Below are 11,087 nucleotides of genomic sequence, written 5' to 3'. Positions count from 1 at the left end.
GCTTTTTATTGATTAGACAACATAGGACACTTTACTGTAATAACTGTACTATGAAACACTGAAGTTCTGTGTGAGAGACTCCACAAAAGAGAGTGAAATTAACAAAAGAGGAAAAACTTTCATCAGAACTTGCATTAAACTATTCCTTACTGATTTACATACATACTGTGGCTAAGCTACTTTCACCCTTCATGGTGTCAAACATTTGCTCTTACAGATCACAAAAAGCCGGAATAAATACTACATTTTTCACAACACAAAAGCTAACTGATTAGCAGTGGCATATGACATTTTACATGTATCTTGTTAAATCTACCACTGAACACTTTGGATGTTTGTACCCTCAGTCAGGACAGAAGAGTTGGATTTAAACTAACACTCATGTTCTCAGCACAGAGGATGGGCTAAGCAGGAATATATGGCTGACAGGCAAACAACAGGTCTCAGATCAGCCAGCTAGTAATACTGGGAGTCTCACCTGATTGGTTAAAATATTATAATCATTGCTATAACCTCAAGTTACTTGTTCATTCATTTTTTTATTATAATTTATCTGACCAGAGAGCCTTTTTTTTTTGCGGGAGATTTCTCCCGAAGCCGCCCTGTCCCCCACACACCCCTGAGACCGGGAGCCTTTCCCTCTGTCAAAAGCAGGAAAAAGGCCAGAAAACAAAAGCAGAAAAAAGAGCAAAATACAAAAGCAAATATTACAGATTTTTTATGTACATTTTGTCCACAAAGGTGTCCAGAGGGAATATCTGACAGTAAATATAATTACAGCCAAAACCAGTTTAAAATGCAGTCGGAAAAACATCAGTGATAAACGTATAAGATGGACAAGGCAGCAAGGATATCTTCCAATACAGTTTAATTCATGGATACACCAGCGAAAATTATTTTTTCAAGCGCCGTAATAAAACAATAACTCACCAAGTGTTTTCATGGCCCAGACTGAACATCACCACTGTACTGCAGCCCTTGATGTGGTAATCATTGGTCGAGCAGAAGTCTATCTTGATTTGAGACTGGAGCTGAGTGTGTAGAGAGGTGGGATTAAAGTTCTGCTTATCAGAAAATAACCCTAACAGAAGAGGGTCTCGACTAACCTCTTTCAAAGATCCTACAGCCACTTTTTCTATGGCTGTGATGCCAAAAAGAAAAATTATGTTTAATTTGGTCAACAATAAGGCAAAGTTTGAAATGTGGAAAAACCCATCCTTTACATGAGTAGAAACACGTTTTAAAACATGTTTATTGACATTAATAAGACTTTATTAGGTTCATATTAATGCCTTATAAAGGTTAATAAATACTTTATTATGCACTTATTAACAGCTCAGTGGGAACAGGGTCCAATTTTCAAGTAAACGCAGAAACAAAAAGGAGGTCTATTGAACTTCCACTCAAACAGTTTTTGAAAAAAAAACTGCTACTACAAATACAAGTTATCTTTAACTGTAAATAATATTATGAAAACATTTGGTGTGTCATAGCTACCAACATATCTGATCAAATTCAGGGAAAAAGCATAGTTGTTTTTAACCCATGTTACTGTAAATAAAGTGTTGAAGGTGGACAAACATCAGAAGACTAAGACACCTGGAGCTGGATCTTTCCCTCTTCTCTACTGTGAAAAGCCATAAAAAGTGCAGAAAAGAGCAAAATACAAAAATTTATAATTTTATTGCAGATCATGAAGGTGTCCATAAAAAAGACTAATGCAATCAAATAAATTTTGTCGCTAGTCTTTGACATATCAAAGACTCTAATCACCATTCAACTAATAACCTTGCATTTTAAAGGGTTACAATCCTGAAAATAATTGAATGTTTTGAGCAAGTCAAAAATTCTTTAACTAACGCAGCAGAAAAATATAAATACATTTGAAGAGGGCACAAGGGTTGGTGGTGTTGTCTTACCTTGATATACTGTAGAATAAGCTCATCACAAGTCAGGACACTGCTCTCCACTGTGGAGGGCGATCAGCATGAAGAACTCCACACTCCGTACACTTCCCTGTCAAAGTCACTTCAATTAGAATGATTACAGCCTAAAAGGAAAAACATCAATATAAACGTATACGAGGCAGCAAAGATATATTCCAATACCGTTTAATTCATGGATACACCGCAAAGCATTATCTCTCTCTTAAAATAAAACTAAGTGGTAACAAAATATGTTTTGATTTTATCAATATTTCAGCCCTTGTTTTCTGGCTGTGAATTTTCAGATTTGTTTGAGTCTTAAACACTTAGGGCCACGTTAAAAAAAAAAAACGTTTTGTTTTATTCTTGTAAATTTACAACTCTATTATCGGAAATTTACGAGTTTAGTCTCGAAATTTTAAAAATAATGATAACTCCTCGTCGTACACTTGTATATCGTAAAATGGGTTTTTCATGAAAGACACACCTTCTCAAAGACTTAAAGTGAAAGTCTGCAGTCCTATTTCTTCCAGGGACTTGAGATTCTCCACCTCTTTGTAATCATAATAATCCTCCTTAAAGAGAACAAAATAAAAACATAGGTCAGGGTAGGGTATAGGACTGCGCGAGTAAATTCAGTGACATTGTTATCCCAATGAAAGGATTTGCAACAATCACATCGCTATAGTCAGAATTTATCGCAATTCTTTTTTATTTATGCAGATTTCAGCGGTTGCCCCTTATACAGTTTAACCACCAAAGACAATAATCATAGACCTAATGAAAACTGGCATACATTTTTTATATTTAACACAATTTCTTTATTTCAAAAATAAAAAAATACTTCTAAACAAACATGAATAAAATGCTAAAACCTAAAAAAAAAAAAACTAGTTTAACAGAACAAACAATATCACAGTGCAGGGAGCAGAAGTGGTCACAGGGGATGGTTTTAAGATCAAGACCAAAGTTAACTTTATTGTCTCACAAAGTGAGAAATTTGTCTTCGGCTCTTCACCTGTGCAGCCATAAAAAAAAAACATCAACATCATCCTTCACATCAAACGATAACATTATTAAGTATATAAATACTTCGGGTTCTTAGCAATCGAAATTTTAAAAATAATAACTTAACGTGGCCCTCATCCTTGTCGTACACTTGTATATCGTAAAACCACATGGGAAACTGAACAAAAGAACAAACAGAGGTAAGTATGGATAAGACATTCAATGATATTTTGCAGTTCCAGAAACTAAATAAAAATGACTGAACTAAGTCAAGACTGTATGTTTGCTTTAAGTTAATTTATGCTTTGATGTGAACTGTAACTTATTGCTAACACAAACAAACCCGGGATAGTAGTAAGTGCTACAATGTTACACAAACAAAAATAAATTAAAGCTAAATACGCAACTGTAATTAATGATGTGATTTGATATAAAATAAAGACTTAAGTGACAAGTGGTGATTAAGAGAAGAGCTTCTCACCCACTTTGTCTCAATGTTATGTCAAGTTTTCTATGTGCTGATTCAGCTGACTGTAAACTCCCCTAAGTGTTACCACAGGGCTAGGGTTACAGGAAGAGAGAAACCCTGAGGTCTTACTGGGCGCTGCCATATTTTGTGTCTGTGCTCAGTTCACTCACAGAGTGAAGGATTATAGGTGGATCTGCCGGCTAAAAATGTTGTTTCTCAGAGAGTATTACAAACAATTTACAGCTATATCTATTTTTTCTGTCTTTAGTAAATCTACAGACACTGAGGACGGCATAACAAAGCATATGAACGTCAGCATCCTCCTGGTGATAGATGAGGTCGTCCTGGAGCATCAGATCAAGCAGTATGACTATTGGTAGCATATGGTAGCTATGCTCATGGGTCTGCTGTATGCAATTAACATTGACTACCAAAAGGAAGTACAGTATACATTTTAAGTCATACAGAAGAACCTATTGAATATCGGTGGTGACCACTGCCCCCTTCAAGGGTCCATGGACTGAGAAAAAGAGTTTTCTGAAAGCTTCCAAGAAATATTTGGACATTGTCTCACAGATCTTTTCTGAAATGTTTGTGTTACCACAGTAAGATCACCTCATTAAATGTGTAAATTACCTGATTTTATACATTTATTGCATCTGAAAATACTGAGAAAAGTGACCGATAAATGATAAATGCAGCAAAAGAAGGACAAATGATTTTTTGCACATTCTTGGGTGGAAATGTTTTTACCAACAAGCGGTAAAAACATTTGTAAATGTTTAGATGTGCTATTTGATCTGATCTGCTATCAAAGGTTGCAGAACTAAAGTTGGTTGGTTTCTTTGATAAAACGAATAATATGAACCTAATAAAGTCTTATCAATGTTAATAAACATCTTATGAACGTTGATAAGTGGTCTATAAACAAGTTCCTTTGTGTTAATTAATATCTTACAAGCCAATTCTAAATTAATTTATAGTTTAATTAACACTCATGAAGTCGTATTAATGTTCATAAACATCTTATTAATGTTTATGACGGTATATAAAGTGTTAGTACATTTCTAATAAGATCCTATAAGTGTCTTATAAGACATAAAAAATGTGTTAATTATGCCTATATTAACACTTATTAACGTCTTATTTGTATTAATAAGAATCGAATAAGGTCTTATGAGTGACTTATTATCTGTTATTAATGCTTATTACAAGCACCTTAATATAAAGTGTTACCGGAACTAGCGATGTAGTTTCCGCCCCTCTAACCAAAGCGACCTCTGATGACGCAAAATTATGATTTTTGCGTCATCTTTTCAGACAAGAAATACAGAGCTTTCCCATCTCAGGGGATAATGAGGGTGCGATGCATGACCATTTGTAATGATACAAAGCTTAATGCAATTGGATGACATATCCCTTTAAAGTAAATTTGCTTGATCACACCTTAAAGTCTTTCTATGTGATTTTTCACACTTAAATGTATAAATCAAGTATCTCCTCTGAAAATAACTCTGTGAGTCATGACTGTCTACAATGGGTGTAACACCCGAGTCCCACTGTCTGTGATGTTTTCAGAGTTTTCAGAGTCCTATCTTCAGTTTGTTTACATCGCCGGGACGGCCGGCTGACTCCTCCCCTCGTGTATAAAAGTTGTTTAATTGAGGGACTAGAGAAAAGAAGAATAACATACTGTACTCACTGCTTAACTGTGTTTCTAGATCACGCTCATTTCAGGTAAATTTACATGCAGTGTGAAGATACGAGCATAATAAAGATCGCTAGCATTAGCATGCTAACACAACAATGCAGCACGAGTTGTTTTGGTTTCATGCAGGTGCTCAAGGGCGACATCTGCTGGATCAAAAAATCACATATAAAGCCTTTAAAGAGAAAATTCATTCATCCCAGCTTGAGACTCGTTATGACTCTGAGATTCTGCTGATTACAAACTGAACTCGCTGCATCATCTCAACACTTTTACAAACGCTTGAATGTTGTCAGACTTTTAAAAATTTCTCTGATGCTTTGAAGAAAATCGTATGTTTCCTGTGCAAACACGGACTCAAGGAGTCTGAGATGATGTTTTTTGTATGCTGACAACAAAATAACCGAAATGTTGTAAAGTTGTATGCAGAACATCCCGTTAAAACGGTTTTGCCTAATTTCTTTCACTGGCACTAAAAGTACGATGGCGCGCAGCAGGAGGGCGAGGAGTTTTTGGCATCTTTGTGTCTTTCATCCCGTTTTCTGGCTCGCTGCTCTCTACCTGCGAACACGATCATTCTGTTAATTGGTTTATTCATGGGAACGGGGAGAGTCAGTCTGAGGGTATCAAAGGCTCACAGTCGTACTCGGGAAGAACAGCCAACGCGCTTCATCGCTTTACACACGACCAGAACCTTTTACTGAGGCTGAGCGGTGTTACACAAAGAGCAGCTTCACACGGAGAGAGTGAAACTAGAGGAGATGATTAAAAGACACAACTTCAGGATGATGAAAACATGGCTGCTGGTGGAAGAGCGAAGCAGTGTGAGGTCTCAAACGATGCTATCGCTAGGTACACCACAACTACGACACAATCGCTTCCATTAAAGAGCACATATTATCCCTCTCCTCCATCTTTTCAAACAGTCCCCCTCCTCCACCTTTTCAAACAGTGTCCTCCTCCACCTTTTCAAACAGTCCCCCTCCTCCACCTTTTCAAACAGTCCCCTCCTCCACCTTTTCAAACAGTCCCCTCCTCCACCTTTTCAAACAGTCCTCCTCCACCTTTTCAAACAGTCCCCTCCTCCATCTTTTCAAACAGTCCCCTCCTCCACCTTTTCAAACAGTCCCCTCCTCCACCTTTTCAAACAGTCCCCTCCTCCACCTTTTCAAACAGTCCCCCTGTGGTCTAAATGAAACATCTGTGCTGTGCTTTGGTCAAAATATAACATGAATCAAGCACCAGAGGAGGTTTGTGACCCTGTATAAACCAGCTCTCTCAGAACGCTCCGTTTTGGTGTGTGTGTCTCTTTAAATGTAATAACCCCGCCCCCTGAGTTTTCCCAGTAGACTTCACTCCTCTGTAGCGAGAATAAAAATGGCCGACCTGCGCAGAAGTTTTGTTCTAGGCTGGGGGGTGGAGTCCATGGGTGGAGATACCAGGAGATGTTTTTACCAGAATCCCACTGTGACATCACAAGGAGAGCACATTTGAAACAGAGCATTTTTCTCTGTGTTGTAAGACTTATGCAGACCACAAACAAAGGACTGGATGGTTTATTTCACATGTTGTGGGTCTGTACACACTCAGGTTACCAAAATATATGTTCAGAAACACTGTACAAGTGGATTTTTCATAATATGTCCCCTTTAAAAAATGTGACATCAGTTAATACAGATTTTTGCACATATAGCTAAAAGTTATGTTTCCTGCTGCGGGCCGACAGTGAGATAAACTATCATCTATCTGCTGTCATTTCCTGCCGTCTCTGTGGAACACATTGAAGCAGAAAGCCGTGCGAGTGTGAAGGGGAAATTCAAAACGACACATCCACAACGACCGCTGTGACTTCTGTTCCCCTCTCACGTGATTCATGGCTCTGAGGTATTGATTGGACAAACAGCATGAAACTGCGGTTGCCTAAACTTTAATTTGAAAGCAAAGTGTGCGTCTGTGTTTGTTTGTGTGTGTGCATGTCGACCAACATGTGCGCCTGGTGTGAATTATGCCTCACTCATTGATTGTTTGTCTGGGGTTTATCTGAAGCCCCCGGGGACAGGGGGAGGTGTTTTCCAGTTTAATCCATCACTGGAATGTCTGATAGATTTTCCTTTCACATATCTCATAAGAGCCACATTCTCTGAAACACTGTGACAATCCGGGGAAGTGTTTGCTCAGGAGCTGATTGCCTCATTTATTTGTCATCACAAAGTATTTCTCCTTGTCATGACCCTTGATGTCACACGGCCATGTCTGCTTACTCCTGGATTGATGTAAAATCAAGGTTACATTTGAGGATTCTCTTTTTGGAAAGCAGCTTAAATTCCTCTTTGTTAGTCATCATTAAAGGAGCAGTATGTAACTCTGACCCCTACTGGTTAAAATGGGTACTGCAGTCTAAATTCTAAACATTGTAGAGAGCTGCGTAGAGACGGACCGCGGTGCACGCTGTGGAAACAGGAGCGTTGATTAGAGTGGCAGTTGACAGGTTGCAGCGTGCAGTTTGATGAAATTGGCAGTTAGAGCTGCACAGAAACTGCAGGCTGTGGACTTGTGTTACTGCTCTTGTACATTTCTACAATTCTTTTATCAGACGCTTTTATCCAAAGCGACGTACATCAGAGAGTAAGAACAACACAAGCAAGGATCTAGAAAAAAGGGAACAATGTCAGTAAGAGCAAACGATCAGCTTTGAGTCTGATTGGACACACATGTGCTGACAGGAAGTGACCAGAGGCAAAGCACAACATTGAGGGCAGTTCTTGAGAGCTCTAATCAGTATAGAAACCATCTTATAAGTCGTCGTTATCAAACAAAAACCATCGTCATTACCATCATCATCATCAATAATAATATGGAGACCATCATCATTAAGTTAGTAGGTATTCATGAAAGAGCTGGGTCTTTAGCTTTTTCTTAAAGGTGTCCTCTTAAGACTGAAGAAAGAAAGAAGAGTGAATCCAGCAGCCGCTCTTCTCTGCACTGTCTCTCAGCCTCGTAATAATCATTTACAGCAGCGAGTGTGAATACCAATCAGCCCGGGCCGATGTGTTCCTGCTGTCTGTTTGGCAGCGAGAATAAAGGGCAGAGCAGGAGCTGAATGTTCATCATTTGATATTAACACCAGACAAAGCAGCCCTCTTTGATCAAGGCCCGAAGGTCAACTGCAACAGCTGCTGCGATGTGCAAACAGGAGGTAAACCTTTTCTTCCTCGCCCCAGGGGGACCGCCCCCCCCCCGCCCCCACCAGGCAGGAAGCTGCTCCACGTGTTTGAGCGGGAATCTCAGAACAGAGGGGGGATTTTCAGGGGTTTGATTCCTCAGGGGGGAAGAACCATCCATTTCAGAGGCAACCCTCACATACAGTACTCGTATAGGTTTCCAGCCTGTTGAGCTGCATGTCAACAGTTTTCATTAAGCTTCATTTAACACCTGAATCCACTGAAGCGTCTGACGCCTGTGAGAGGAGGAGACACTTCTCCATCAGAGTTTCTGACATCAAAAAGATTCTTTTTTTTTCTCTACCTCTTCTCCTCTTTGAGCCGCTTTGATGTCATCGATAGCCTCGGGCAACCCGCAGCAGTCGTGAGCTCGCTTTATATTTATATAAAAACGCAGCTTTTGGAGGGAAACCCGCCGAGTTCTATTCACAATAAATCTTGACAGTTTGGGCTTTAGGAGAGGACATGCTCTAACCCACAGGTGTCAAACTGAAGGCCCACGGGCCGAATCCGGCAATATTAAAAAATAAAGTACAGTTTGCAATGACAGAGATTTTGTGTTTTAAATCTGTAAATCTGCTCTCTTATAAATTCATCTTTAGTGAATGCTAATTTTTTTAAAAATTTGAAATAGATATTTGTATCATATGTAATAATAATATAATCATTTATGCCTGACCTGTTTTGTTACTGTTAACATAAAGTTCTTGATACAAGTAGCTAATTTTGATTAAAAAAATAATCATACAGCAGCCCATATAGACTACATGTTTAGTGTTATAGTGATGCCGGCAAAATTAGTCACTTGAGGTCTCATTGGAACAAATCCGGCCCCGACCCAATATGAGTTTGACACCCCTGCTCTAACCTGACAATATCCGGGAAGTCTGTGCACAACTACACACTGTTTGGTGTGTCAGCACCAGAGGAGGCAGCGCTACTTGTTAGTTTGAGCCGTTTATTAGACTAGCTGAATATTCTCAGATTTTTGGACCCTTGACTCCTCTGTCGTCTTCTTTTCCTCGCTGCCTGATCTTCTGTTTCTGATTTGAGACTTGTCCCGACCGATTTTTTCATAATCCTCATGTGTGGTGTCAATATGATCATTTTTTGCTGCTTCCTGATCGAGTCATCTGGAATCCTAAATATCAAACATGTCTGGTATTTGTGATTCCAGATCGGGGCTGCCGCCGATAACGTACCTGCAGTAGCCAATGAGAACGAGCAGACCGTGAAGCGTCACCAACCGGATGTTGCGTCACCAACATGGCCGCGATCATAAACACAACAGAGCTCCCGAGCCAAGAGGAATACTGAAGAAGAAGAAGAGCAGCTTGTGTAACCATGGCAACAACACTCATGAATTTATTCTTATTGTCTTAATTAGCCTTGTATATATTAGTGTTTTTTTATTGCTTATATTATGTTTAATGTTTAACTTTTTACATCGAGAGCACAGTTACTGAAGACAAATTCCAAGTGTGTGTGTGTTTAAGCATACATGGCCAATAAAGCTGATACTATTCTATTCTATGAAGACAAACCTCACAGCCAGATGACCACATCCTCCATGTTTGTTCTTCTCCTGAAGTGGTAAATGGACTTGAGCTCATAAAGTTATTTTCTAGTCTTGACTCACCTACACATCCACACCTGTTTGCATATTGAGTCTTGACCAAGGACATGTGGAGCTGGGGATTGAACCCTCAACCTTCTGGTTAAGAGACGACAGACTCTACCGCTGAGCCACAGCCGCCCAACTGTGTGGTGTCAGATGGTCTGGCTGAATCGTTTAGAGTGCACTTGTTTGTTAATATTAAGATCAAACTATCCTCACGTCTGTGGTCTCACACGTTTTTAAAATCCTTTAAGATGAGTAAATCATCTCGTGTGCAGCCAGCCTTAAACACAAACATGAACTATATGGATTACTGTCTCGGTCTGGCTGAATACCGGGCACCCTAAACTCGTTAGACCGAGTACTTACCAAGTCCTTGATAACCCCCCCCCCCCCGGTCCTTAAGTCACCTCCTGCCTCCGTCACCTTTCCATTCTGTCTTCACAGAGTTCAATAAAGCCCAAATGTCAGAAAAGTTATCTGTAAAACAAAATGGATATGAACTTGGTGAACTGAACCTTTTGCTGCACTGGCTGAGATCAATTCTGATTCAAGAAGAGAGGAGAGAAACCAGGTGGTGCATATCGATAAAAACAAAGACTGTGACCATGTTTATCTCTTAGACGCTGTGACTTCAGACGGAGCCTTTGTGTCTGTTTCTTTTGGGTTTTTCTTCATTCATGTCAATTGTTTTTTGAACAAGTGATTGTAGGTACGCTTTATGTAGTGAAATGTTTGTTTAGTGTAAAAATAATAAAATATGAATGTGTAAATGTATGCTGAGATGATGGGGATCAAAATAAACAGAAACATAAAACCCAGCGTCCTGGACAAAAAGTGCCTTATTTTCCATTGTGTGTGTGTTTTTTTTGTTTGGGCCCACGTGTCTCGATTGTTACATTTTTTATATTAAACATGAGACTTATTTTAACCCCGCACAGTTTCTGCTAGCTGAAAGTTATTTTGACTGTTTAAAGCTGATCCAAACATTCATACGTTATGTTGAGTCAGTGAGCTCTTCATAAACAAACACATCAAACCCAGTGAAATTTTAACATTTCATTATTTTGCTTTTTGTAGAAGTTCCTTTAAGTATGTTTTTTTTATTTCATTATTTTGCTCTTAATTTGTAAGAAAA

At 39.1% G+C, this 11,087-nt stretch overlaps 1 protein-coding gene and 1 long non-coding RNA gene across 2 annotated transcripts in view; both read right to left on the bottom strand.

The window, feature by feature from the left end:
- Nucleotides 1-3,026, bottom strand: part of LOC132988644 (uncharacterized) — a 3,704-nt gene extending 678 nt beyond the window's left edge. Inside the window, exons 1-2 of the long non-coding RNA XR_009675841.1 lie at nt 2,413-3,026; nt 1,920-2,050 (exon numbers count right to left, since the gene is read on the bottom strand). This is a non-coding gene — a long non-coding RNA (uncharacterized LOC132988644). The remainder of the gene's footprint in view (nt 1-1,919; nt 2,051-2,412) is intronic.
- Nucleotides 1-11,087, bottom strand: part of fam114a2 (family with sequence similarity 114 member A2) — a 508,616-nt gene that overhangs the window by 380,860 nt on the left and 116,669 nt on the right. The window lies entirely within an intron of this gene.

Source organism: Labrus mixtus, chromosome 14 (genome assembly GCF_963584025.1).
Source record: "Labrus mixtus chromosome 14, fLabMix1.1, whole genome shotgun sequence".
Classification (NCBI taxonomy): Eukaryota; Metazoa; Chordata; class Actinopteri; order Labriformes; family Labridae; genus Labrus; species Labrus mixtus.
The sequence above is the reverse complement of the archived record's forward strand: the minus strand, read 5'-3'. Positions and strand labels throughout refer to the sequence as shown.